Below are 26,871 nucleotides of genomic sequence, written 5' to 3'. Positions count from 1 at the left end.
GATAACTAAAACAGACTCATGACAAACTATTAAGTATCTTTGGAGTGGTGTGGTAGGAGAAAGATGAAATGACTGAGGAAAGAAAAAAATTGAACTTCAAGCATATTAATTAATGCTAACAAACGGGGACCAGTAATCTTTCTCAGCTTTGACATTGGATATAGAATACTGGGACAGCTTTGATGTTGGATGCAGAATACTGGGGTGACACTTTTACGCATCAAAATCACTTTTCAAATAAGACCAATTAATTAAAGCAAACAATTAACTAGTATACAATTTTAGGTAATCTTACTTCTAATAGGAGGAAAGATTAAGGACTTTCCAAGTTGGGAAGAGAAGCATGAACAGGTACAATTCTCTGGAATCAGAATAAGAGGTGTCCCACTCCCCCCATGCATCTGTAAATAAAGGAGCATTGGGAACTACATGTGATTAGACCACTTGGGGCTGGTCTTCAAATGATACCTATGGCTTATTTGTGATAATGTTTGATTGTGAGAAAACACCTTTCATTAATTTTCAGTTGTGACTGGATTTTTGGCCAGTACAACCTAGGTCCTTAGTTAAGGGTGTCTAAGCAAGAGATAGAGGAGGTCCAGATTTCCAGACATGCAGGTATTAGTCAAAGAATACAATAAAGTTTTCTCACAATTCTCATAATTGAATAGTTGTCTTACAGGACAGATATTGGATTTGACCCATAATTGAATAAAAAGAGCAACTAACTCAGAATTGAATCACAAGAAGGAGTCCTTATGGTTCAAGCAAATCCCAGTACCACTGTCTTCTCTAATCTCTTCAGTTCCCTCAGAGGAGTGTTGTATGAATGTTTGGAAGGTATAGAATCTATCTATCTATCTATATCTATATCTATCTATCTATCTATCTATCTATGGCAATCACTCCCTATCCTTATCTAACTTAACATCTAGTAAGATTTATGATAGCAACAGAAATTATAATTCAGACATTAAAATGCAGAATTTAATAGTATTAAACATACTTCTGATTGCTTACATGCTGGATTCCAGCAGGCTCTGGACAAACCAGATCCATCATGTAAACACCAGCTGCAAAACAAATGGCCTCAGTAGAATGGCATTCAAAGCAGGTCAAGGAGACAGATTCTAGAAACAGACAGGCTGGGAAATGAAGAAAGAGAGAAAAGAATGTTTCTTTTGCTTCTTACAAAACAACTGTCACACAGCCAGGGACCAAAAGAGCTCTCTTGAGACCCTATCATCTTGGAATTTCCTTCTCCTCCTATTCCTGAACTGCTGCCTTGAACTGTCTACCACTCCTTTTTTCCCATCTCACTGTATTACATCTGGGGTACTGTAAGGTACATATAAACTTGTATCTCAGAGGGAGGAGGTTGGGTCAAATCCCCAGGGCTACTTCTTATAGTTCCCCTTCCTTTCAGACACAGATTTGTTCTCTTCTGGTTATGACCCTAGTCTGGTATCTCCTTCTCCAACCTCTAATTTTTCTCCCAGAATCCCTACCACATCCTATGGGAGTTAAGGGGGGGGTGCTGCAGATTTCACAATATGTTCTGACCCTCATTCTCCTTTTTCTTAGAAACATAGATAAATCTTTCCCAAAGGCCCCATTTAGCATCTATGGACAACTTCATGGAGTCTATGTAATGGGGGGGGGAAGAAAAAAAGAAAAAAAGCAAGAGAGAGAGAATAATTGTTATGAGAAGCAGCATTGTAAAAGATTTTTAACTCTTTGGTTATATCTCATTATTCCTTTACCTAAAGATAACACTTCTTCATGGATCTGGGAGACTGAAAAAATAAATATGGTTTTCAGTTTCGTAGTGGGCCAGAGAAGATTAAAAAAAACTCTGATTTGAGTCAATAGGTAGTGACAATGCATAGAAAATCAGCCAGTTTATTCCAAGCTAAGTTTATTAGGGCTGTTATGTGGCACAGTGGTTAGAATGTCTTAAGTGGAGTCAAAAAGATTCATCTTGAGGTCAGATTTCAACCTCAGACACTTACTCAGACCCTAGACAAGTTACTTAAACATGTTTGCCTCACTTTCCTCATTGGTAAAATGAACTGGAGAGAGAAATGGCAAATCATTTCAGTATCCCTGTCAGGAAAACTTCAAATGAGGTCACAAAAATTGATTATGACTGAAAAATGACTAAAATAAAAACAAAAACATAGTCTTCCTGGGGTGCTTGGAAGAAAAAAAAAAGATGATGGTATAGCTATCATCCAAAGGTCATCAAAGAGTAGATATTACGAAAAGAGCACCAGATTTGGATTTGGAGGAATTGACAAAAATCTATATCAGACACTTTTAATCCATGTCTGTAAGGGTCCTTTAAATGGAAAAACTATCTCAACTTTTAGACTGTTTGAGGAAATATTTTCTTTAAGAGTCAAATATAAAGCTCATTTAAAACTTTTAAGTTCATTCAAGGAAGATATTAATTGGTAGTGGAAATAAAAGGGTGTTTTAAAATAGTGTTTACTATGTAACTTATTTTTCCTTGAATATCCTTGCATGTCTTTCACATAGTAAAATTTCAATAAATATTTAATGACTGCCAATATTCCATGGTAGATGTCAGAAATTCTCTCTTTTTCCCATATAAAATCTCAGGTTTGGTCTCTTGTTTTCAAGTAAATTTAATAAGATCAGTCTCATCATCCTGAAAAACAAATAAATAGTCCACCATGTTTATTTTTTAGATTTCATATATTAAAATCACTAATATGAATATGAATGATATACACAATGCATTGTTTCTTCATCAGAGAAACACATTTTCTGTTAAATTTTCTTTAATCATGTAAACTGTCTTACTACAATGAATGAAAGTTATAGCAGAACTCTCTGAAATGAGATAATTTTCTTCTATTTCTGTGACAAAATTATCTTGAGACAAATAACAAAAGATGTAAAACATCTTTGACTTAGAAGTCCAAACATATAGGCTCAATTGCAATGAATCTAAGATAAAAAGTGAGGGAGTAAGGGTATTTGAAATCAAATATCAAGTTGTTCATTATCTCTGTATAACACAGGGAAAATCACTTAATCTCTTGGGAGCTACTTCCTCAACTATAAAATGAATAGAGTTTCGACTGGATTGTCTCTAAATTCTCCTCACATTCTAGATAGATAAAAACAAATATAGGTATTAGATTTTAAATTATATATTACATACATTAGATTGTGTGTATTTTTGTATGTATGTATGTGTGTATATATATGTAAAGATAAATATACTACATATATATAAATATGATTCAGTGATGTGTATATACATATGTATACGTATGTGCCTCTATACATGTTCATATGTATTACATACATACATACATATATATATATATTTCTAGGCTATGAAGTTTATTCTGTGAACAACCACATCTGAAAATATATTTCTCCAGACAATGTTTTCCCTCCGAGATTCTGAAGTAAGCCAAATAATATTATGATCATAGTATCACAGATTTTGAGATTGAAAGGATACCAGAGACCATCTACTTCAATCCTTTCAATGCCGCTTCTGAAAATTAAAAACCTTACTGAAGATTTGTTAGGCATTATCTAAAATAGTATTTGAACCTAGATTCAAGCCAGTGCTAGTTCTACTGTACCACACTGACTCTCAAAATTTCTAAAGGGTCTTCATTGCTTCAAGACAATCATTTTACTCCTCCTTAATCATTGTTCTTTAGAACGCCATATAGAAGCTGTTCAATAGTTCCTCTCATATAGCATACCCTAAGATTTTCCCGTATTCTCATTCAAAAGATCTTGCCTTTTCTTTACTGAGAAAATATTTACTATGAGATACTTCTCTTGAACTTTTCATCTCAAAAATTTTTAATGCCATCCCTTTTCTCTCCTCTTTTACTTCAGTTTTTTTTTTTTTTGACTTGTTTTGCAAAAGCTAAACTCTATAATTATATCCTGGGTCTTGTTCTCTCCCATTTCATTTGGCAAATCTTCCTAGATTTCTCTTTCTAACCTTTTGTCTTTCTAACTTAATCTCTTCTGTCTACATAAGCATATCAATTCTTTCCCATTCTTAAAATAAACAAAAACAAACCTCAATTGATGCTATGATTACTACAAGCTATTTTCCATATCTTTCCTCATTTTTTTTAAGTCAAACAATTAGAAAAATCTGACTCTTATTTTCTCTTCTCATATCTTTCACTTCTTTTCTCTTCAAGTTTTTGGACTCTGAGTTTGGACTTCATCATTTAATTAAATCTGCTCTCTCTTAAATTGAGATCCTAAATTTCCAAAGCCATTTTTTTCTCAATCTTCAGTTTTATTCTATATTCTCTGCTATATATTCTATATATCTCTACTAGCTATATCTGCTCTTTGCTAGTTTCTATTGGTTCTCCTGATACCTGTTGTACTAATCCTTTTAAGTCTTCTTTGCTGGTTCATCATCCATATCATGTCCCTACACTGTGGGTGTACTCCAAAGTACTCCTATGGATTCTCATTTCTACATTTAAACTCTCTTATCACGCTCATGGACTCCATGGATTTACTTATCATTTCTATGAAGATGACACATTTTCCTTCCTGGTCTTTTTTCTGAGTTTCAGTCTAATGTCAGTGATTAGACTTTTTAAACTGGATATCTAGTAATCTCAAATTCACTATATATAAAACATAATTCATGTTTTCTTCCAGATTACTTTTTTTCCTAAATTTCTCTATCTCCCTTAAGGAAAGTATCACCCTTCTAGTTGCCCAGATTTTAAATCCTTCATCATTGATTCCTTACTCTTCCTCATCTCACATATTCAATCAATTACCAGTTCTGCTCCACAATATCTCTTGCATGAGTTTCCTTCTCTTAATTCATAAAATTAAGACTGTCCAGTCTGCTTCCTTGCCTCCAGACTCTCCCCTCCTTAATCTATCCTCTGCTCAGCTGCTATAGGAGTATTTCTTAGATTTAGATTTTATCATTTCATTCCCTTTTTCCAATGTTAGTGTGTATCTATTCCTTCAGGAATCAAGCATAAACTACTCTTTAGATATTCAAAGCCCTTCACATTCTCTCTCCAAACTATTTAATAGTTTTATTATATATTACTAACCTTCTTGTTTATAATAGGTCAGGCAAACCTGGTTTTCTTATTGTAACTCCCACAAAATTCTTCATTTTCTGTCTCCATGCTTTTGTACAAACTGTCAAGTTTTTCTGGAATATAGTCTCTTCTCCTTATCCCTTAACTCCCCACACCTCCACTTCTTAAAATCAATAATTTTCTTCAAAGTCTAGCTCAAACATTACCACCTAGACCATTCCTGATCCTCCTGATCATTAGTTCTTTCCTTCCAAAATAACCAATATTTTTTTTTCTGCATATATGTCCTCATGTATTTGTTCAACATTTCAGAATATAAATTCCTTGTGGGTTAATTTTTGATTTGGTAGTATGGTGCTTGCTAAACTTTAAGTAATTAATAAATGCTTGTTGGCTGAGTAATGTGGATCATAATAGCTTTTTTTTTGGGGGGGGGGAGGGATTACTTGTGTTTTTGTGCTTGGTGACTTGGACTTCTCCATGTTTTCCCACAGATATTAACACCATTGTGTACAGAATGAGAACAGGGCTGATACATAAAAGGATACTCAAATCAATGGCCAAAATTTTTTCCATCAATCAGAATATGGAAATATGGAAAAGTTTTTCAGACTGAAATAAGATCTTTCTAGTTCTTCATATTGTAACAAAGCAAAATTGTAATTGGAGGCACTGAAGCTTTGGTTAAAATTCTAATCTCTGACATGTATTGCATATGTAACCTCTAACAGGTCACCAAATCTTATGTGCATAGTTCCTCAATTACAAAATGAGGTCACTGAACTAAGTGATCTCTAAGACCCCTTCTAACTTAGATCTTTTGTTCTTACCATTTAGAAATGATAATATCAAAAAGAAATTTGGAAGGGCTCTTTGAAGCCATTTTCTCCAACCACTCACATAAATCTGAATGGGCGATTCACCAATATCTGTTTGAACACCTCCACTGATAAAGGATTCACATCTTATAAGACAATCCCTTTTGAGAGAATTCTCTTAGATGGTTCTTTTTTATTGGAGCTTTTCTTCTCTATAAGAGTTGTTGGTGCTTAGGATTTCACATAAAACCAAAAGGTTTAGAGAATAGCCTAGAGAGTTAAGAGGGTACATAATTTATATAGTCACAAAGCCAGGAGAGATATCAGAACTTGAAATCAGGTTTTTCTGACTCACAACCCAATTTTTTTTTTTAACCACCACACTATGGGACAGTTGTCTGGATGGATAGTGTGGCAGGTGTGAAGTTAGGCTCATTTTCATGAGTTCAAATATGGCAACAGAGCATATTAATTGTGTGTCCCTGGAAAAGTCATTTAATACTTTTTGCCTCAGTTTCCTCATTTGTAAATTGAAGTAGAGAAGGAAATAGCAAACCAAAAGCACAAAAAGATAACATGAAGAATCCAACATGATTGAAAAACAGCACCATGCTATTTCTCCCAAGTTAACACTTAGCTCCAGATGATTTCCACTAACATAGTTCTGTCTTTTGGAAAGACACTTATTTAATCTCACATTTCTGTCTGACTATATATCGTCATATATTTTAAGATAGCTGACTTATTTCCAAATATTAATTTCTCTCCACTAAACATAGATAATGACTTCATCAAATTCTCATATGGATCTATATAAAGTTTTCCCACCATGATTATCCTTTTCTTATTTTATAGTTATATCTGACTCTTCATGATCTTTTTATAGCTAAAGATACTGGAGTGATTTGCCACTTCTTTCTTCAGTTCACATTTCAGATAAGGAATTGAGGCAGATTAAGTGACCAATCCAGGGTCACACAGTTAGTAAATGACAGAGGACTATCTGGACAATCATCAGTATGATTGCTTGTTGAGATTTGCCCCCACACACCTACTCCAAAAAGATCAGAACACTGAAACTAGAAAAAAAAATTTAGTCCAAGAACAACATGAGTGGAAGGGTCATTCATAGTTTCAATGTAAGCTAGTCATTAAGTTCCAAATGAATAACCCCTAAGTCAGGCACAACTCTCTATCTAGAGATAGAACAGATGAAAGAATCTGAAAGAATTGACTTAAGTCAGATTTGAATTCGGGAAGATGAGTTTTCCTGACTCCAGGCAACACTGTCCAGCAGCCACCTAGCTTTTCTAGACACACTCTAGGGAACTGAAAACAGCTTCTATCAATGAACTTCCACATTCTAACCCTAAAGGATATTTCTACTTTTAGTCTCCCCCCAGAAGTCTCCTAGAAAACTCCTGCTCTAAACATGATTCACACACACAAACACATTCCTGGATTACTTAACAAAAAAAACAAAACAAAACAAAAACAAAAAACTAGGAAAACCACAGACAGGGAGAAAAGTTTTAACATCAAAATGAATGAGAGTATTTTTTCATTCTTTGTTTTTGTCTTCTCATCAACTAGCATATTGTCTATTTCAGTACTAAACACATAATAAATGCTTGCTGATTCATTAATAGGATAAAGGAGGCAAGTGGTACAGTGAAAAGGGTTCTGACTCTGTCATCAAAAGATTCTGCTTCTGATGTTTCCCACTTATACCATTTTCCACTTATATCATTTCCACTTATACCAATGCATATGGTACATTATATAAGTTATACCAAATAACCCATTGAGTTAGTCACTTATTCTCCCTGAGTCTCAATTTCTCACATCTGTAAAATGAAGGGATTGAAATGTATAGTCTCATTTAGTTCTAAGTTTAGGATTCTTCAAAACCAGTGAAGTTTAAAAAGGCATGGGGATTTTCACCAGAGAAATTTTTTAAGCTTTCTCACTCTAGAAACTTTCCTCTAATTTTTGACCCATTTCTATTTCTGGACCAGTAGCTTGGAACTCTTTCTAGATCATTATTTCTTCATCTTTTCTATTTCTGGCTTACACCTATGCCTTATCTAGGACTCATCAATTAATCTTAATGATTAGTTTATAATGATGCTGTGGCTTAGACTCCCACTCATGTTGTTTTGGGGCTAATTTTATTTTCTAGCTTTAGTGTTCTGTTCCCCCCCACCCCCCCCAAAACTCTTACCAAGGAATCAGACTGTGTTTCCTAGCTCACTTCAGAAAATTCTCTTTAAAGGTCTGTATGCAAAATTATTTCAAATTCAGTCCAAATGAAGTTGCTATTGATGCAATTTAGGATATCTATAAAGTTCTTTCTAGAAATGAGACTGTCCTGAAGTCATTAGTTCTGGTAGCACATGGAACATGAAAAAGTTTAGAATGATCCCAATACTTTCTCTAAACCTATTAAATCAGCATTTCATTTTTTTCTATGTTTGGGTTTTTCTGTCTGCTCATAGTCTCTTTTTTATAATAGCTTTTTATTTTTCAAAATACATGCAAAGATAATTTTCATCATTCTCTTTTCTTTTTCTTTTTCTTTTCTTTTCTTTTTTTTTTTTTTTTTTTTTTTTTTTTTTGCTGAGACTATTGGGGTTAAGTGACTTGTCCAGGATTGTACAGTTAGGAAGTGTTAAGTATTTGAGGTCACATTTGAACTCAGGTTCTCCTGACCTCAGGGCTGGTGCTCTATCCACTGCACCACCTAGCTGCCCCTCATCATTCATTCTTGCAAAAACTTCTGTTCTAAATTTTTCTCATTCCCTTCTCCTCCCCCTCCCCTAGACAATAAGTAATTCAACATAAGTTAAACATGTACAATTCTTCTAAGCATATTTACCTATTTATCATTCTGAAAAATCAAAATCAGATTAAAAGTGAAAAAATAAGAAAAAAAACCCAAGCAAACAACAACAATAAAAGGTGAAAATACTGCATTGTGATCCATATTCAGTCCCCATAAGTCCTCTCTCTGGATGATAATGGTTCCCTCTCTTGGAATTTTGCCCATAATCTCATTACTATGATTTGTGTTTCCATCCCATAAAGGAAGTAGGTTTCCCCTAGAATACTATTTGATAACATTACTTTATTGCAGTATCTTTAATGGGTACCAATAATAGAGTCAAATTCAACTAAAACTGGAAAAGGTTTATTTCATTACATGGATTCAACTTATCAATGGCATCTTAAAATATAGCGATGCCAGGACTGAAGACAAAACCTCAAATGAATTCAAACTCTACTTCTCTTGATGTAGCCTAATATTGAATTGTTGTGTTTTTTACATTATTCTGTTCTTTTCTATTCTATTGAATTAGTGTTTTTTCCTGGCCCATCAAACTATTTATTTACATTAGACTTGTAATCAGCTAAATTTGCTAAATTCTTTCTACAAAAAAATGCTAATATTTATGCCTCTCGAGATTCATCTTATTCATTTTTATCCACATTCAATCCTGAAAATTCTTCCCATTCAGAACTAAAAGAGTAAGAGATAAAGCACTTACTTGCTATAATGCTCTGCATAACAGTTAGCTACTTCCAAATGAATAAATGTAGTTTGGGAAGACACTGGGTTAGATTCTTCCTCCTTTTGGGTCTCTTTCCCCACTGTTCCCTCTCTTTCTTTCTCTCTGCTGTGATTGCTTGGCAGGCGCTTGGGTCTGGGGGCTGAGAGATGCAGCCATCCAGCTGGTAATCAAAAGAAGCCAACTCTGCTTTGCTGAGTATGAAACAACAGCTGGTGCAGGCTGCTCAGCAGCCTGAGAGCTTAGCCTTTCTAATAGAGCCCCGCCCTCCTGTGGGCAGCAACTTTTCTAATTCCTTGTCCACCTTTCAAATAGTCCCTGAATTTCAAGATCTTTTTCCCATTCCTGTCTTCAGGAGAGTGGCTGTAAAGAGGATAGTAATACTTCTTAATAGTTCTTGGTAATACTCAAGACCCTCTAAATAGTTGTGGAAGGCTGGGAGGGCACCCCATTTAGAGGAACTGTGGCTTCAAAAGCAGCATGAGACACCTTTACTGTCAGAATCTATTTCATTCAGATGATGGGGACACCTAGTATAGAATGTTTGTGAGACTGATCAGCCAATAAATATTATTAAACAATAATCAGACATTGGTTTTTGTTGTTGCTGATTTGCTTTGATTTTTCCTGGTTTTTACATAAAGTGAACTGGGATGGTCTCAGGATCTTTAGATTCATCTTATCTTTTTAGCATCCCAACTGGTCCATGCACTCCAGCTTCTCAAAAGGATTAAAAAGACCTAACTATAAAGATAATTTCTTTTAATGAAGAAATTTATTCCATTAACATTTATCCAATTCTTTATTTGTCCTCGGTTCTCTCTTCCCTGAGTCAGTCCTCTAACCACTTAGTTGCAGGCCACATGAAGTAATTAAATTAGTTCTAGGAGAAATAAAAACTATCTGAGGTCATGAAACTATTAAAGTTGAAGATGCATTGTTCCCAATAGACAAGGAATTCAATTTCATTCCTCTGATGGAGAAGGGATGGACAAAAGCAAGGGTAAAAAACGACCATATAATGTGGAAAATATTTTCAATTTGTTCTACTGCTTTTAGACTCCATAATTAACTACAAAGAGGTTGATCATCTAAATTCTCTTAAAATGTGGCATCTAGGATTAAGTCAGCTGATTTTTTTTATCCTTGAACATTGTGATTTTCCTCTTATTTTCATTTCCAACTTCTTATTTTGAATTATTTTAGCTATTTTATTTACATTTTACATATCCATTTGAAGTTGAAAATGCTTGTTATTTGACACTATTGTTGTAAATGATTTCAGATACTTCTCCAAAGCTGCTTTCTATTGAATCACTTTCTAGATTTCTGAACAAGATTTCTTTAAAGCAGATGTAGATTGTGCTCTTGAATTTACCGAACCCTACTGTGTTTATTTACTTGTAGGTCTTGTCTGCTTATTGTTTTTCTGTTTTGTTCAGTGCTAAGCAATTGTTGATGACTGTTGCTTTGTAATCTAATTTAAAACCTGATATTTACATGACACATTCACTTTTTTTTCCTTTGTGAGTTTCTTACTATGTTCTTCAAAATGAATTTTGTTGTTACAGTATTTGTCTAGCTCTATAAGACACTGCTTTATTATTACTGTTCATCCATGTTTTAAGATTGCCTTTTGTCCCTGAATTATATTTTCTTTTACATCTGGTGTTTTGCTAGTTTTTCTCCTCATGTTTACTTCTTTTGTTTACCTTTTAGTTTACCATTATTTCTCAAAAATTTTTATTGCTCTTCCTTACTCTTATGACCTGACATTCATATTTCCCTTGGGAATGAAAAGAGAACTTTTGAGTTCTCTTTATCTCAATATGATCATATCATGATTTCACTACCATTAATTTTCCATTGTACTTAACCATCTGAGTTAAGTAGTCTAATGATAATTCAGGTATGGAGAACTTAGTATGGAAATCCCATACTCTCTAGCTGACTTTCTCCTTTGGAGTTTCTCATTTCTCCCCATCTCTAGATCTTCTCATTTCCCATCATAAAACTGTACAAATTCAATGTATTTCCTGGTTAAGAGGTATTGAGGTGAAGGTGAGGCTGTCATAACCTCAAATGCACTGCACCTGAAATTTGAAATGTGTATCTTCTTTACCGAAGTATAAACTGGGATGGATTTCAGTGATAGGTGCTTTCATATACCTTATTTTCTGTAGTTATTTAAGAGGGTTTTATATTGTGGGGAGGTATTTTCCATCTTATTGAAAAATTATTTTAAAAATTTTATATATTTAATTTTTAAAAAAATTATTTCCCCCAGTTACTTATGAAAAAACATCTATTTGTTTGTACATGTACATTCATTTTTTATTTTATTTTATTTTATTTTTTGCTGAGGCCTTTGGAGTTAAATGACTTGCCCAGGGTCACAAAACTAGTAAGTGTTAAATGTCTGAGGCCAGTTTTGAATTCAGGCCCTTCTGACTTCAGGGCTGGTGCTCTATCCACTGTGCTGCCTAGATGCCCTGTGTACATTCATTTTAACATATTTCCTTATGAATCATTTTGGGAAAGAAAAATCAGAACAAAAGGGAAAAAACTATGAGTGAAAAAACAAAAAACAAAAAAAAAAAAAAAAAAAAAAAAAAAAAAAAAACAGAAGAAAAAGAAAAAAAAACCCCGGCACATAGCATGTGTTGAAAAAAAAGTTCTCTCTCTGGATATGGATGATATTGTCCATTTAAAGTTCATTAGGGTTGCTTTGAATCACTGAACCACTGAGGAAAAAAAAAAAAAAAAGCAAATTTGTCATAGCTGATCAATGCATAATCTTGCTCTTGCTGTGTACAATGCTTTCCTGGTTCTGCTTATTTTGCTCAGCGTCCGTTAATGAAAATCTTTCCAGACCTTTCCAAAGTTATCCTGTTCATCATTTTTAATAAAAAAATAGATTTCATCACTTTCAATGACTATAACTTATTCAGCCTTCCCCAATTGATGGGCATCCACTCAGTTTCGAATTTTTGCCATTACAAAAAGAGCTGCTACAAACATTTTTGTATGTGTGGGTCTTTTTCTCTTTTTTATGATTCCTGTGGGACACACACCCAGGAAAGCCATTGGTATATCAAAGGGTATGCACAATATGCACAATTTTATAGCACTTTGGGCATAATTCCAAATTTCTCTCCAAAATGGTTGAATCATTTCACAGCCCCAGTAACAAAGCAATAGTATGAAATTTTAACTACCATATAAATAACACATGTATTGTCTTGGTATTATAGAGTAAGGAGTTTGACTTCCTAACAGGAAAGGTAGATGCTTCTTTTAAGTGTGTTTCAATTAATGTACTTAGAATCGACATCTTCCAAAAATGATGGGAACATAATGCTTACCAAAGGAAAAAACTGGGCTTGCTGCCTATGTAGATAGAATTAAAAATACATAAGAAGCTGCCTTTAATTGTTCTTCTGATCTTCATTGTAAACTTTTGCTCTCACTGAAGATAAAATATCATGTAAAAAGATATTCCAACAAACTGCATGACAATTCTGGTCTTCTTTCTCCTTATTCTGGTTGACTCTGTAATAGACTGGTCATTTCTTATACCAAACATAGATAGCTCTTTTTTAAAAACTGTTTTTTTTAAAGTTATGCATATACATTCATTTAAAAATCAGGACAAAATGGAAGAAACATGAGAAAGAAAAAAAAAAAAAGAAAAAAATGGTGAAAATAATAGTTTGCTTAGATCTGCGTTCCATCTCTGTAGTTCCCTCTCTGAATGTGGATGGCATTTTTTATCCAAAATGTATTGGAATTGCCTTAGATCACTGAACTGCTAAGAAGAGCTCAGTATAGTTGATAGCTGCATAATCTTGCTATTGTATAAAATGTTTTCATGGTTCTCATTTCACTCCACATCAGTTCATGTAAGTTTTTCCAGACTTTTCTGAACTCAATTTATTCATTATTTCTTTTAAAACAATACTATTTCAATACTTTCATATACCATAAGTTATTTAGCATTCCCATTTGATAGGACTCATTTTCCAATTCTTTGCCACCACAGAAAGAGCTGCTACCAACACGTTCGCATCTTTGGGTTATTTTTACCTCTTTTATGATCTCTTTGGAATACTCAGCCAGTAGTGGCATTGGTGGGTCAAGGGATAGAAGCGCAGATATTTCATAGTTCTATATTTCATCTTTGACTGTATGATCCTCACATAAACTAGAGGGACTAAGACTGACATAAATTCACATCTCACAGTATTGGTGAAAGTATGAGAAAAGTAAATTAGTGAGGTGAATTGTAACTAATAATTGCTGACAACAATTTGAAATATGTTACTTTAGTTCATTTATGGATTTTGGAGCAAAAATAAGTTATTATCCTCAAATAAGTTTCTTATTTTAAACAGCACATTCCATGAACATCAAGGTATGAGGAGAAATATTACAAAGAGTTATATATTATATTGCTTCTATTTCTTGTATTAAATGTCAACTATTTATTTTGTTAAATGTCAACATCACCCATGTCCTTTTGGAGCATTCAGAAGAAAATTCAAAATAATAATATTGATTTAGCTGTTCAAGTGGTAAATTATTTTACCTCTTCTATATAGAATGCTTCTATTATACGATTGCAAGGATGATTGAAGTTTGCACTAGTATATTAATGTAACACCCATTCTCAGGAGCTTAAAGAATTACAATATACCCTTGTTCTCAAGAACAAAAAAAAAAAACATTTTTCCAGGAAAAAATGATATTCAAAAATTTCAGCAAAGTGGAATATACTTTCATTTTCCTACTAATAAGCAAAATAATTATCCTAGTAGTTTGGTCCATATTAATAATTTTGCAAATTGGGTTATTTTGGATTTATTATCTTATATCCTTGAAAGTTCACCTAGTTTTCTGGGGAGAAAAGTTTCTAGGCTGCTATCTTAGCTTGTTGGATAAAATTCTATCTAGATATTGATGATAGTCTGCTAAGAACAAGCCATATCTTTAGGATCATATCTTTTTTGTTGTTGTTGTTATAAGAGATGGTTTAATGAATAGGAAAACAGAAGGTTAAAGACAAGAAAAAAATTAAGGAAAAATGTTCTTTCTCTACTTTGTTACTACCTGGTTTTGGCATCTGGTCCATATTTTTCTCATTCAAAGAGTTTGGTAAAAAGCTTTCTGTCATCAATTTTTATAATTCTTCCTTATACATTTCATTGAATTAATTTAAAAAGTGCTATATCTTAGGAGTTATGACTATACTTCCCTGACATATAAATGACTATTGTAATCACTGTAACACACAAGTTCAGGAACTCAAGAAGACTAAAAATAAAGAGAAATAAAATCACACACCACTGCACTCTCAGTGTGTGTGTGTGTGTGTGTGTGTGTGTGTGTGTGTGTGTGTGTGTATTATCGCTTTTGACAAGGCCTGAAATTTGATTCAATCAATAAGATCATTATCTTTTAAACCATTTATTTATTTTTAATCAACATGGATTTATAAATCACATTGGAAGAGAAAAATCAGAGCAAAAGAGAAAAAAAAAACATGGGAGAAAAAAAAAGAAAAAAAGAAGTGAACATGTCATATATTGATTTACATTCAATATCCATAGTTATTTTTCTGGATGCAGATGGCATTTTCTGTCCAAAGCATAATTGAATCGCTGAGAAGAATCAAGTCTTTCATAGTTGATCAATCAACCACTCTTCTTGTTACTGTGTATTCTGTGTATATATTCCTAGTACTGCTTGTTTCACTAAGCATCAGTTCATATAAATCTTTCCAGGCTTTTCTAAAATCAGCTTGTTTATCATTTTTAAAAATAAAACTATATGAAGACATACTACAACTTATTCAGCCATTCCCCAACTGATGGGCATCTACTCATTTTCCAATTATATGCTACAACAAAAAGAGCTGCTACATTTTAATTTTTTTTTTTTTTTTTTTTTTTTGCACATGTGGGTCTTTCCCCCTTTATGATTTCCTTGAGTTAAAGACCAAGTAGTAGCACTGTTGGGTCATAGGGTGTACACAGTTTTATAACCCTTTGGGCTATATGCCTCTGGGCATAGTTCCAGATTGCTCTCTAGAATGGTTAGATCATTTAACAAGGTAAACAACAATGCATTAATGTCCTAGTTTTCCCACATTCCATCTAATTTTTAGCTTTATATATATATATATTTTTTTTTTTTTTGTTTTTTTTGTTTTTTTTTTTGTTATCCTAGCCAATATTAGAGGTGTGAGGTGATATTTCAAAGTTGTTTTAATTTGTGTTTCTTTAATCAATAGTGATTTAGAGCATTTTTTCATATAATTATAGATGGCTTAAACTTTGTCATCTGAAAATTATCATATCCTTTGACCATTTGTTATTTAGGGAATGACATATTCTTATCAGTTTAACTCAGTTCCTTATATATTTTAGAAATGAGATCTTTATTAGAAACACTGGCTATAAAGATTTTCCCCAGCTTTGTGATTCCTTTTTAATCTTGTTCCTGTTGATTTCAGGATTATATCAATATCACTGATTAGTGAGATGCACCAGAAATCTTTGAATCAGTCTTCAGGGCATCAAAAAACTGCTTTAAATTTTTGCTATCAGCATAAAATTGAATCTCATCTACCTTCTTACTGAGTCAAAAATCCTGCATTTCTTTGAGCTTTGAGTACACTTTATTTTCCCCCTTTTTATAGTTTTATTTTTTCTGGTTATGCATGTATATTGATGTTTTTAAAATACCTATTTCTTTATAAACCACGTTGGAGACAAAAATCAGAAGAAAAGGGAAAAATCATGAAAGAAAAAAAGAAAAAAAAAATAGAACTAATATGTGTTGATTTAACTTCAGTCTCCATAGTTATTTCATTGGATGAAGATGGTATTTTCTATCCAAAGTTTATCAGGATTGCCTTGGATCACTGAACTGCTGAGAACCAAGTCTTTTACAGTTGATCATTATGCATTTTTGCTGTTATTGTGTACAATATATTCCTGGTTCTACTTGTTTTGCTCAGCATCAGTTGGGTATAAATCTTTCCAGGCCTTTCTAAAATCAGCTTATATAACAATGACACTTCATTACTTTCATATATCATAATATATTCATCCATTTCACAACTGATGGGCACCCACTAATTTTTCAATTCTTTGCCACAACAAAAAGAGCTACTACAAACATTTTTCACATGTGGCTCCTTTTCTCTCTTTTATGATTTCTTTGGGATGCAGAAGTAGTAGTGCATACTGCTGGATCAAAGGGTATCCCCTTTGGGCATAGTTCCAAATTGCTCTCCAGAATGGATGGATCATTTCACAACTCCACCAACAATGTATTAGTGTCCCAGTTTCCCTCCCCAATACTTATTTTTTCCTGTCGTTTTAGCCAATCTGAGAGGTATGACATGGTACCCCAAAGTTGTTCTAATTTGCATTTCTCTTATCAATAGTGATTTAGAGCATTTTTTCACCTGACTATAGATGGTTTTAATTTCATCAGCTGAAAATTATATGTTCAAGTCCTTTGATAATTTGTCAATTGGGGATACACTTTACTTTCGATGGAATTAAAACACTGGCTTCCTAGTCTCAGATGAGCTGTTCTGCTAGTAAAGCCTTTGGAGCTTTTGAATTTCCTGCTCATTTTTGTCCAAACAATCCTTATGATTGCAAGTGTTTTGACCCAGATGAGCAAATGTAGTGCTGTACAGCAAGTCTCTGAAAGTTGCCCACATCTTTCCTGCTCCAATCTTGCTAATTATATACTGACTCAGCTGTCCCTCCAGGTCAAACAATTCAGTTACAGAGAAGACTCTAATTTGTTGACATTGATTCTCTTGACAGTCATCTTGCCTTGGGGCCACTGCTTTTGCTGATTGTGAATATTTAGTTTGGAGAAAATGAATCTTTGGGATATCAGTTTAGCATTCTGTCATACATTGTCTTCATCACTCTCACATCCTGCTTCTCTCTTCTCCTTAACAATAACATAACATATAAAATCGCAATGCTTGCTGCAAGGATGCATCCATGGCATTTTATTGTGGTTAGGTAAACAAAAGATAGTTTTGGTGATTAGAATGTCATGAAATGATGTCTTTAGTAGTAAGTGACCTTTGTTATTGATGTTCCTGACTCTGTTCTTCTGAGAGTCTGTGCCTACTCTGATGTTAAAGTGACCTTATTTCAGCAAATAAATGATGAGGAACTCTAGGGCTATGCATAATTTTTCTTTGGCCCCATCAGAATTTGCCATGGTAGTAGTCAAATCCTCTTTAGCCAAACCATCAACTAAAGAAGAGATATTTAATATCAGTAGGTTCCTTTCAATGGCAAAATTGTGATTTCATCCAAAGAGAGGCTCCTTGTATCCTGTATTTGGTAAGGAATCTACTGCTCATACAGAAGCTTACTGTAATTTTCTGGATTATATAGCAAGTGGAAGTTTATCTTTCTACTGATCAAGGAGTCTTCCATTGTCATCTTTATAAATGAAAAGATTATCTAGTGATAGTCATAGGGGGATCTCTCTCTTGGTAATTTCTTGCAAAATTCTGGCCACAGCCCTCCACTAATAGCTGATCATTCAAATGGAATATGGTCATCTGTCTGAGAGATTGTATAGTTTTCAGAAAGAGCCAAGAAATTGTTGACATGATTTTTTGCTGTTTGACAACTCTAGGAATACATAATATCTGTCAATCTGACCAACGTATTTGATACTCCCCGTTATGAGGGCAATCATGACAAATTGTATTTGCCTGGACAAGTTCATCCATATTGTATTCCACTTTCAGATTGGAATGCTCGATTGGATTTTGGATGAAGGATGATGCTCTTATGCTTTCCGTGTCATCATAAGAGTGAAGTAGAGCTTTGTGCTTTCTGCCATGCTTTTTAGTATGATGTTTTCTTCAATGTTTTCAGATAGCTTCAATGAGGATAAAAATGGTATCAAAGTTAGCTACTATACACATAGAAAACTATTTACCTTAAAAAGACTTTAAGGTGGAGGGAGAGTTGTTGCATTACCTTTTGTTCACAGATAATTGTGCATTTAATGCACAACTTGTTTCTGAATGTAATTTCTTTGAAAAATGTTCTTTATTCTGTTATTATAATAAAATATTGAAATATTCATATAATAGGTTATGATAGCCAGCCAGAAATGTATCTGGATAAAAGATACTCTTGCTATCTGAGATTTTCAAGGAGCCTGAGGAATAGAAGAAGAATCAAGGAGTTAGGGGGAGGAATAGTGACAATTTGGTACACATCTTTTACATTATTTGCATTGCAAAAATGTGAAGAAATATAAAGTGACAGAGGATTAATGGACATATAGAAGTGAATTGAGGGAGTTGAAAGCTCTGGCCACTCTGGAGTGTCCTGCACACATTTGTGTTTTTTTCAGTTTAACCAGAAAAGGCACACCAAGGTTCTGTAGCTCTGTAATCTATCTATGAGTTAGATATGTATTGATTTTCAGTTTTATAGGGAAGCCAAGATAGCTTGGCACATGTGTTACAAGCTAGAGTTAGTGACATTGATTTGTCCACAGGAAGAATTTCTGCCATTGCAGGGTCTGGTTTCAGGGATTCAAAGAAATGTATGTGATTATTGTGATAGAAATCAAAATTTAAAAACAAACTCCAAGAAAATAATCATTTAAGGTCATAGAGCATTTTTTAAACTTGCAAATAAGTGAAGTGTGTGTGTGTGTGTGTGTGTGTGTGTGTGTGTGTGTGTGTGTGCATGTGAACAAAGAAAGTATGTGATAGAGAGAGACACACAGAGACAGAAAGAAAAACACAGAGAGACACAGATTTGGAAACAGACACAGAGACTATGACAGGAGAGGAAAAGAGAGAGAAAGAAAGATGGAGAGGGAGAAGGAGAGAGAAGGAGAGAGGGAGGAAGGAAGGGAGGGAGAAAGACAGATGACCATATTCCATCTGAATGACTCAGAACACAGAGAGATAGACACACAGAGTCAGAGACAGGGAATAGAGAAAACTCCCAAAAGAGGCCATGAAGAGTCAGATATGGCTGAAAAATGACGAAACATATCATTTATATCACCAAAAGTCATTCTCTAATAGGTAATTGTTCAAAAGATATGAATACATAGTTTATAAAAGAATTGTTATATCAGCAAACATATATTAAGTGTCTGGGAAATTTCAAAGCTTTATAATAAAATTCTTATTCTTGTAGGCCTTATATTATACCTAGAATAGTTATGACTTCAATCAGTTGGTAAATATTTATCCTAAACCAGACAATTTATTGCAGTGAAAATATAGAAATATAAAAAATATGGAAGTACCTTCTTTCTGAGAGGTTATATTTTCTTTATAGAGACAACATATACATGCCAAAGTATGTAGAATAAATTTGAAGATAAATACAATATTGATTATGTAAAAAATTAATTACTAGTTGGAGAGGGGATGAAGAAAGACTTACCATAGAAATTGGTAACTGAGTTCAATAATTCTGAGATTATATATAAAATGGAGGTGAGAAGAAAAATGCTAAGCGTCATCTACAAGTAGCAAGATTAATATTTGATTACTGTCTACTAAGCAAAATTGATCACTCTTGTAATAATTGAACCATTTTTATGTTCAGTTATTTCAGTTATGTCTGAATGTTTGTGACCCTATTTGGGGTTTTCTTGGAAAAGATACTGAAGTCACTTGCTACTTCCTTCTCCAGCTCATTTTATGTATGAAGAAATTGAGGCAAACAAGATTAAGTGATTTGCCTATGGTCACACAAATAAGTATCTGAGGCCAGATTTGGACTGAGGAAGGTGATTTTTCTGGCTTGCTCTATAGCTCTCACTCTATCTATAATGACACTTATCTGTCCTATATTTATATTTCTATACAAAGAAACAGAAAACATAAAGAACATAAAAACAAAAACCTTATCTTTGAATAAGACAGACCACAAATTCTCTTCAGAGAAAGGAATAACAGAACCAATGGAATTGGTTTCATCTTGTGCCGAATACAATAAGCTAGACTATTTTTTCCTAACCTTCTATAACCAATCAGATGGTGATTCTAATTTTTCAATCTCATGTCCTTTCACTTTCCTCCCTGATTGTGCTTCTCACTTTCCATTAAGACTTCTATAATAATCTCCTAATTAGTTTATTTTCCTACATCTCTCCTCTCTAATCCAGCTATCACAAAGCAGTCAAAATTATCCTGAGAAATAACATATTTTCTTGTTCAAATGCTTTCCTCATTTTTCCCTCCTCCTTCTGTCCCTCCCTCCCTTCTTTCTTCCTCCTGTCTCTCCCTCTCTCCCTCTCTCCCTCCCTCCATCTTTCCTTCCTTCCTTCCTTCCTTCTTTCCTTCCTTCCTTCTTTCCTTCCTTCCTTCTTTCTTTCCTTCTTCCCTCCTCCCTTTCTTTGTTCCTACTTCCCTTCCACTGACATTACCTTATATCACTAGAAATAGATATTTATAATTTTATAGAAATATGCTATATTTTAATTTTCCTTATTTGTATCCTTATTTGTAAATTATCTGTTCATTTTTAAACTGTGAATTGTGTGCAACTTTAATTCTGTTAAAGTGGTGTATTTTGTGATTCATGACTATAATGTCTGGGCTAGCTTTCTAGATGGCCTCAGGATCAGTCAGAGTCAGGATCAGTCAAGTCCTTGGTCTTTAGGAGGGGAAGAGAAGGAGGCAGGGCAAGTTGGCACATGGCTCATCAAAGATGGATCCAAGACTCTGGAGTCTGGAGCCTAAAGTCTTCCCTCCTGAGTGCACTGATGAAGAGAGACTCTTCAGAGTCCCTCAGCCCTCCAATTCTTCACTAGGATTACCTCACCACAACACATTCAGCAGAATTGAGGAGAGCCATCACATCACCATATCATGTAAATATATGTTTATAGAACCATTTTATCACATTAAATAGGTATTTAGTCTTAAATACTCTGTTGTTCTGGATTCAAGTATACCTTTTCAGAGTTCCAACTCTCTGCATTGTTCCAGCCCTCCACATATGACCATATAAAATCAGTGAAAATTAACATTAAAGATAGTAATAATAGTAATAGCAAGCATTTATATAAGCTTTAAGGTTTAGAAAGTGTTTTACAAGTATTATCTCATTTTGTACTCAAAACAACTTTGGGTGATAGGAACTATTAATATCATGGTATTTTAACAGATATGGGAACTTTTTTTAAAAGATAAATGACTATTTCAGGCTCAAATCTCTAATATGAAGATAGATTTGAACACAGGTCTTCCAAATGCAAGATTTGGAACTGTATCCAATATATCATCTACCTAAGAGAGGCAGACAATTCATGCCAACAACCAATATGGAATCACTGAAAACACTGTACAATTTCCTATTTGTCCTGGTTTCTTGCCATTTTAATATTATAAGCCCAACTCATTATCTGCAGTATGCTGTTATGTATGACAGGCCTCAGCTATCTAAATATATTGAATAATAAGCCATTTTATATATGTGAATTTTCTGAATGACTTTAGTTAATTCATATAAGAATGGAAACATTTCTTATATAATCATTTTAAAATTTCATTATTCATTTTCTAAAGTGAATTTTTCATTTTCCTAACTCTTAATAGATTAATGGCATTGTACCCAGGACACTTGTGTTTGAATCCCACCTCAAATACTTAATAGTTTTGTGATCCTGTGAATCATGCATACATCTTTAGGGCCTCTGCTTTCTTACTTGTTAATAAAGGAATTGAAATCAATGATCCCCTCTAAGCTGAAGAGATAGAAAGCTGGTGTCAGTAGGACTTATTTATTATTCTGAGTTCAAATATAGGCTCTGATAGTTATGTGACCCTGGAGAAGTCACTTAACCATATTTTCCTCAGTTTCCTCATCTATAAAATGATCCAGAGAAGGAAATGATAAACTATTCCAGTATCTTTGCCTAGAAAACATGAAATGGGGTCATGAAGAGTCTGACATGACTGAAATAACTGAAGAACAGCAATAAGCCTAAATACATCTCCATATCTAGATCTTGCTGCCCCCTTATGGAAACCATTTCTAGTACTATGGTGTCATGTGATACTCTTCAGTGTATTGCCTTCCTCCATAAAATAGTACCCAAACATTTGCTCAATGGAATGCAATGAAATGGAATTTAATTATTTTGTTGATCCAGTTTGCTTTTACAATAAATGACTCTGCTTTTCTTTTGACTTTCTTTTTTTCTCATCTTTGAGAGGTTAACAGTCATCACTTCTATTGTCTCCAGCAGTAGCATCCTCAGCTGACTGGGAAGGGAGATAAAGCCCAGTTATTACTCAGAGTGATTCTCTAAAGATACATCATTCCTGACAGTTGTGATTTTAGGTGATCACAACTTCTTCACTCAGTCTTTAGGAGACTTTTCTCAGACAACTGTAGTTATGGAATCCACTGGGTGGATAATGTGTATTCTTTTCCATTGCTAAAATAGGAATGTTTTGGGGCCTTTGCAGTTTTTTTTCTTTTTGGCTAAATTCTACTTGAGTATGGAAGAAAGGACAGGGAAGTAAGATGTTAGAATTTGTCCTAAACTTTACAAATATGGAGCAAGAAATGAACTTTTTAACACTTGCTGTCAATGATACATTATTGGAGAAACTTTTTTTTTATCTGAGATTTCAAAAAGATGGTAGAACTGTTTTGGGGAGTTATTCTGTTAAGGTAGTGTTTCTCAAACTTATTTGAACATCAAATAATTTGGAATTTCCCTATAAAGGATAATTAGGACCCCTAAAAGTATTAAATGCCTTTGTTTAAAGGGAAAAACATAGAAATGTCAGCATATTAAATCTTTTTGATATAGATAATTATAATAAAATCATTTTTAAAAATTCAGACTCCATATTTAATGTTAGAGAAAGCAATGTTGTTAATACCCATCTTTTCTCACAGAACCCTGCACACACTTGATGTAACTGTATAGTTTATACCTTCTACACTAGAGGTAGTGCTAGTTAGGAGCAGTGCTCCTGAAATCTTGAAAAATACATACTTTTTTGGCCTTTTCTTCATACCAGAGAAGAAATAGTCTGATTTTTTTTCTTTCTCTGGGTCTTTACAGTATTTTATTGTAAAATTTAGTCATGGGTTCTGTGTAGTCTGCTGGCCTTTCTGTGTCTTGTTTTCTGCAAAACTTCCCCGCAAAATTCTCATTCAATTACTTACATGCATTTATAATATATGAAAACTGCTATAGGGAAATCATGGTGTAGAAATATTAGGAGATCATATATCTGGAACAGTGAAGAAGTAGAGATTAGGTCCAAGTTTCTATGAAAATGTACAAAGAAAACCAGATGATTATTGTATAGATAGCAGAATTCAGAAAATTAAAAGCATCAGCTATGTGATAAATATTGTGTAAGCATTGGGGATGCCAAAACAACAATGAAATTGCTTCTGCTGTCTGGAATCTACATTCTGCAGGGGAGATAATATCACAAGATATTTGTTAATACATAATCCCTACACAATAAACACAAATTTATCAAAGGAGGACCAACTCTAGGAGTCATAGTACTAAAAAGTTTCAGATAAAAGTTAGTTTTTGATATGAGTCTTGAAGAAATTTTAAAAAGCAAAGGAAAAAAGGATTTTTGCCACGGGAGATAGGGTGACAACTTTTGCAGAGAATATGATGCCAGAAAGAGATTTCCTTAAGGTAAATATAGTCTAGACTTAAAGGAAAAAGTAATGGGTCTCTTGAACACAAAAATAGCTACATCTACAAGAGAGGTTTATATTTGTCAAAGTTGCCTGGGAGGGACAACCTGTTAGATCTATTTGCCCTCAAAGAGGATTTTAGGTTTTACTACTATCCAAAATAAGCCCATAGTTCTCATGGGGTGTGTACATATTAAGAATTTGGAAATTAGTGGGCTTGGAAGGTGAGCTGTGTCTTGTGATTCAAATTGTTGAGAAGAATTGTAGGGAGGGAGGATGACTTGAGTCTTAGAACCAATATTGTTCTAGGAAATATCTGATAACTGGTTTTTAAGATAAGTATGTATAAAAACTCTTTAAAGTTTAATTGGTATTGTTAATATTTTCTCTATAATTTTCTTAAATTCAGATTATCAACAAAACAACATATTAAGCCCTGATTTATAGCATTTGCTGATTTACAACATATTAACATTGCAAACTTAAGATTTAGCTATCATAAACTGTTACACACACACTGTAGTACAATATGTGATAAAGTGGTAACCCAATTTGCTGATGAGAACAGACCTGGACTCTTAAATTTGGGATAAAATTCTGTTAGATGAAATAAGCCCTAATCATTTTTTTGTTTTTTTTTTTATTAATTTTTATAATTATAACATTTTCTTTGACAGTACATATGCATAGGTAATTTTTTTTACAACATTATCCCTTGTACTCCCTTCTGTTCCAAGTTTTCCCCTCCTTCCCTCCACTCCCTCCCCTAGATGGCAGGCATTCCCATACATATTAAATATCTTATAGTATATCCTAGGTACAATATATATGTGCAGAACCGAATTTTGTTGTTGTTGTTGCAAAGGAAGGATTGTTTTCGCAAGGTAAAAATAATCTGGGAAGAGAAACAAAACAAAACAAACAAAAAAAAACAATGCTCACAGTTTACACTCATTTCCCAGTGTCCCTTTTCTGTATGTAGCTGATTCTGTCCATCATTGATCAATTGGAATTGGATTAGCTCTTCTCTATATTGAAGATATCCACTTCCATCAGAATACATCCTCATACAGTATCATTGTTGAAGTGTATAATGATCCCCTAGTTCTGCTCGTTTCACTCAGCATCAGTTGATGTAAGTCTCTCCAAGCCTCTCTGTATTCGTCCTGCTGGTCATTTCTTACAGAACAATAATATTCCATAACATTCATATACCATAATTTACCCAACCATTCTCCAATTGATGGACATCCATTCATTTTCCAGTTTCTAGCCACTATGAAAAGGGCTGCCACAAACATTTTGGTACATACAGGTCCCTTTCCCTTCTTTAGTATTTCCTTGGGATATAAGCCCAGTAGTAGCACTGCTGGGTCAAAGGGTATGCACATTTTGATAACTTTTTTAGCATAATTCCAGATTGCTCTCCAGAATGGTTGTATTCTTTCACAACTCCACCAACAATGCATCAGTGTCCCAGTTTTCCCACAGCCCCTCCAACAATCATCGTTATTTGTTCCTGTCATCTTAGCCAATCTGACAGGTGTGTAATTATATCTCAGAGTTGTCTTAATTTGCATTTCTCTGATCAATAGTGATTTGGAACACTCTTTCATATGAGTGGAAATAGTTTTAATTTCATTGTCTGAAAATTGTCTATTCATATCCTTTGACCATTTATCAGTTGGAGAATGGCTTGATTTCTTATAAATTAAAGTCAATTCTCTGTATATTTTGGAGATGAAGCTTTATCAGAACCTTTAACTGTAAAAATTTTTTCCCAATTGGTTACTTCCCTTCTAATCTTGTTTGCATTAGTTTTGTTTGTGCAGAAACTTTTTTTTTTTTTTGAGGCTGGGGTTAAGTGACTTGCCCAGGGTCACACAGCTAGGAAGTGTTAAGTATCTGAGACCAGATTTGAACTCGGGTCCTCCTGAATTCAAGGCTGGTGCTCTATCTACTGCGCCACCTAGCTGCCCCTGTGCAGAAACTTTTTAATTTGGTGTAATCAAAATATTCTATTTAGTGATCAATAATGGTCTCTAGTTCTCCCTTGGACACAAACTCCTTCCTCCTCCACAAGTCCGAGAGGTAAACCATCCCATGTTCCTCCAATTTATTTATGATTTCGTTCTTTATGCCTAAATCTTGGACCCATTTTGATTTTATCTTAGTATGTGGTGTTAAATGTGGGTCCATGCCTAGTTTCTGCCATACTAATTTCCAGTTTTCCCAGCAGCTTTTGTCAAATATTGAATTCTTATCCCAAAATTTGGGATGTTTGAGTTTGTCAAACACTAGATTGCTATTTTTATTCACTATCTTGCCCTGTGAACCTAACCTATGCCACTGATCAACTGGTCTATTTCTTAGCCAATACCAAATGGTTTTGGTGACTTTTGCTTTATAATATAGTTCTAGATCAGGTACAGCTAGAATAGTGGCTCCTTCCATCTCCAGAAAATCTAAATCTTCTTTACCACACCTGAGACTCAGCATTGAGTGACTATTGAAGGCCTATGGGGGCAATATTTAGAGGGTGACCTTGATCTACTATTTAGAGGAGCTAGAACCAGAAGTAAATGGAATAGTACATTTCCTTGTCATTGATGAGAGACTTCTGAAGACTTTTAAATCTTAAAATAAAAATTAAATTATTAAAAAAGAAATT

At 33.9% G+C, this 26,871-nt stretch overlaps 1 protein-coding gene across 1 annotated transcript in view; it reads right to left on the bottom strand.

The window, feature by feature from the left end:
• LOC141562224 (sodium channel protein type 9 subunit alpha-like) overlaps nt 1-9,709 on the bottom strand; it is a 100,504-nt gene extending 90,795 nt beyond the window's left edge. The window contains exon 1 of the mRNA XM_074302214.1: nt 9,460-9,709. The gene's annotated coding sequence lies outside the window, so the exon portion shown is untranslated. The remainder of the gene's footprint in view (nt 1-9,459) is intronic.
• Nucleotides 9,710-26,871: the final 17,162 nt, after the last annotated feature.

Source organism: Sminthopsis crassicaudata, chromosome 3 (genome assembly GCF_048593235.1).
Source record: "Sminthopsis crassicaudata isolate SCR6 chromosome 3, ASM4859323v1, whole genome shotgun sequence".
In the NCBI taxonomy this organism is placed as follows: Eukaryota; Metazoa; Chordata; class Mammalia; order Dasyuromorphia; family Dasyuridae; genus Sminthopsis; species Sminthopsis crassicaudata.
Note: the sequence above shows the minus strand (reverse complement) of the source record. Positions and strands in the feature narration are given on the sequence as shown.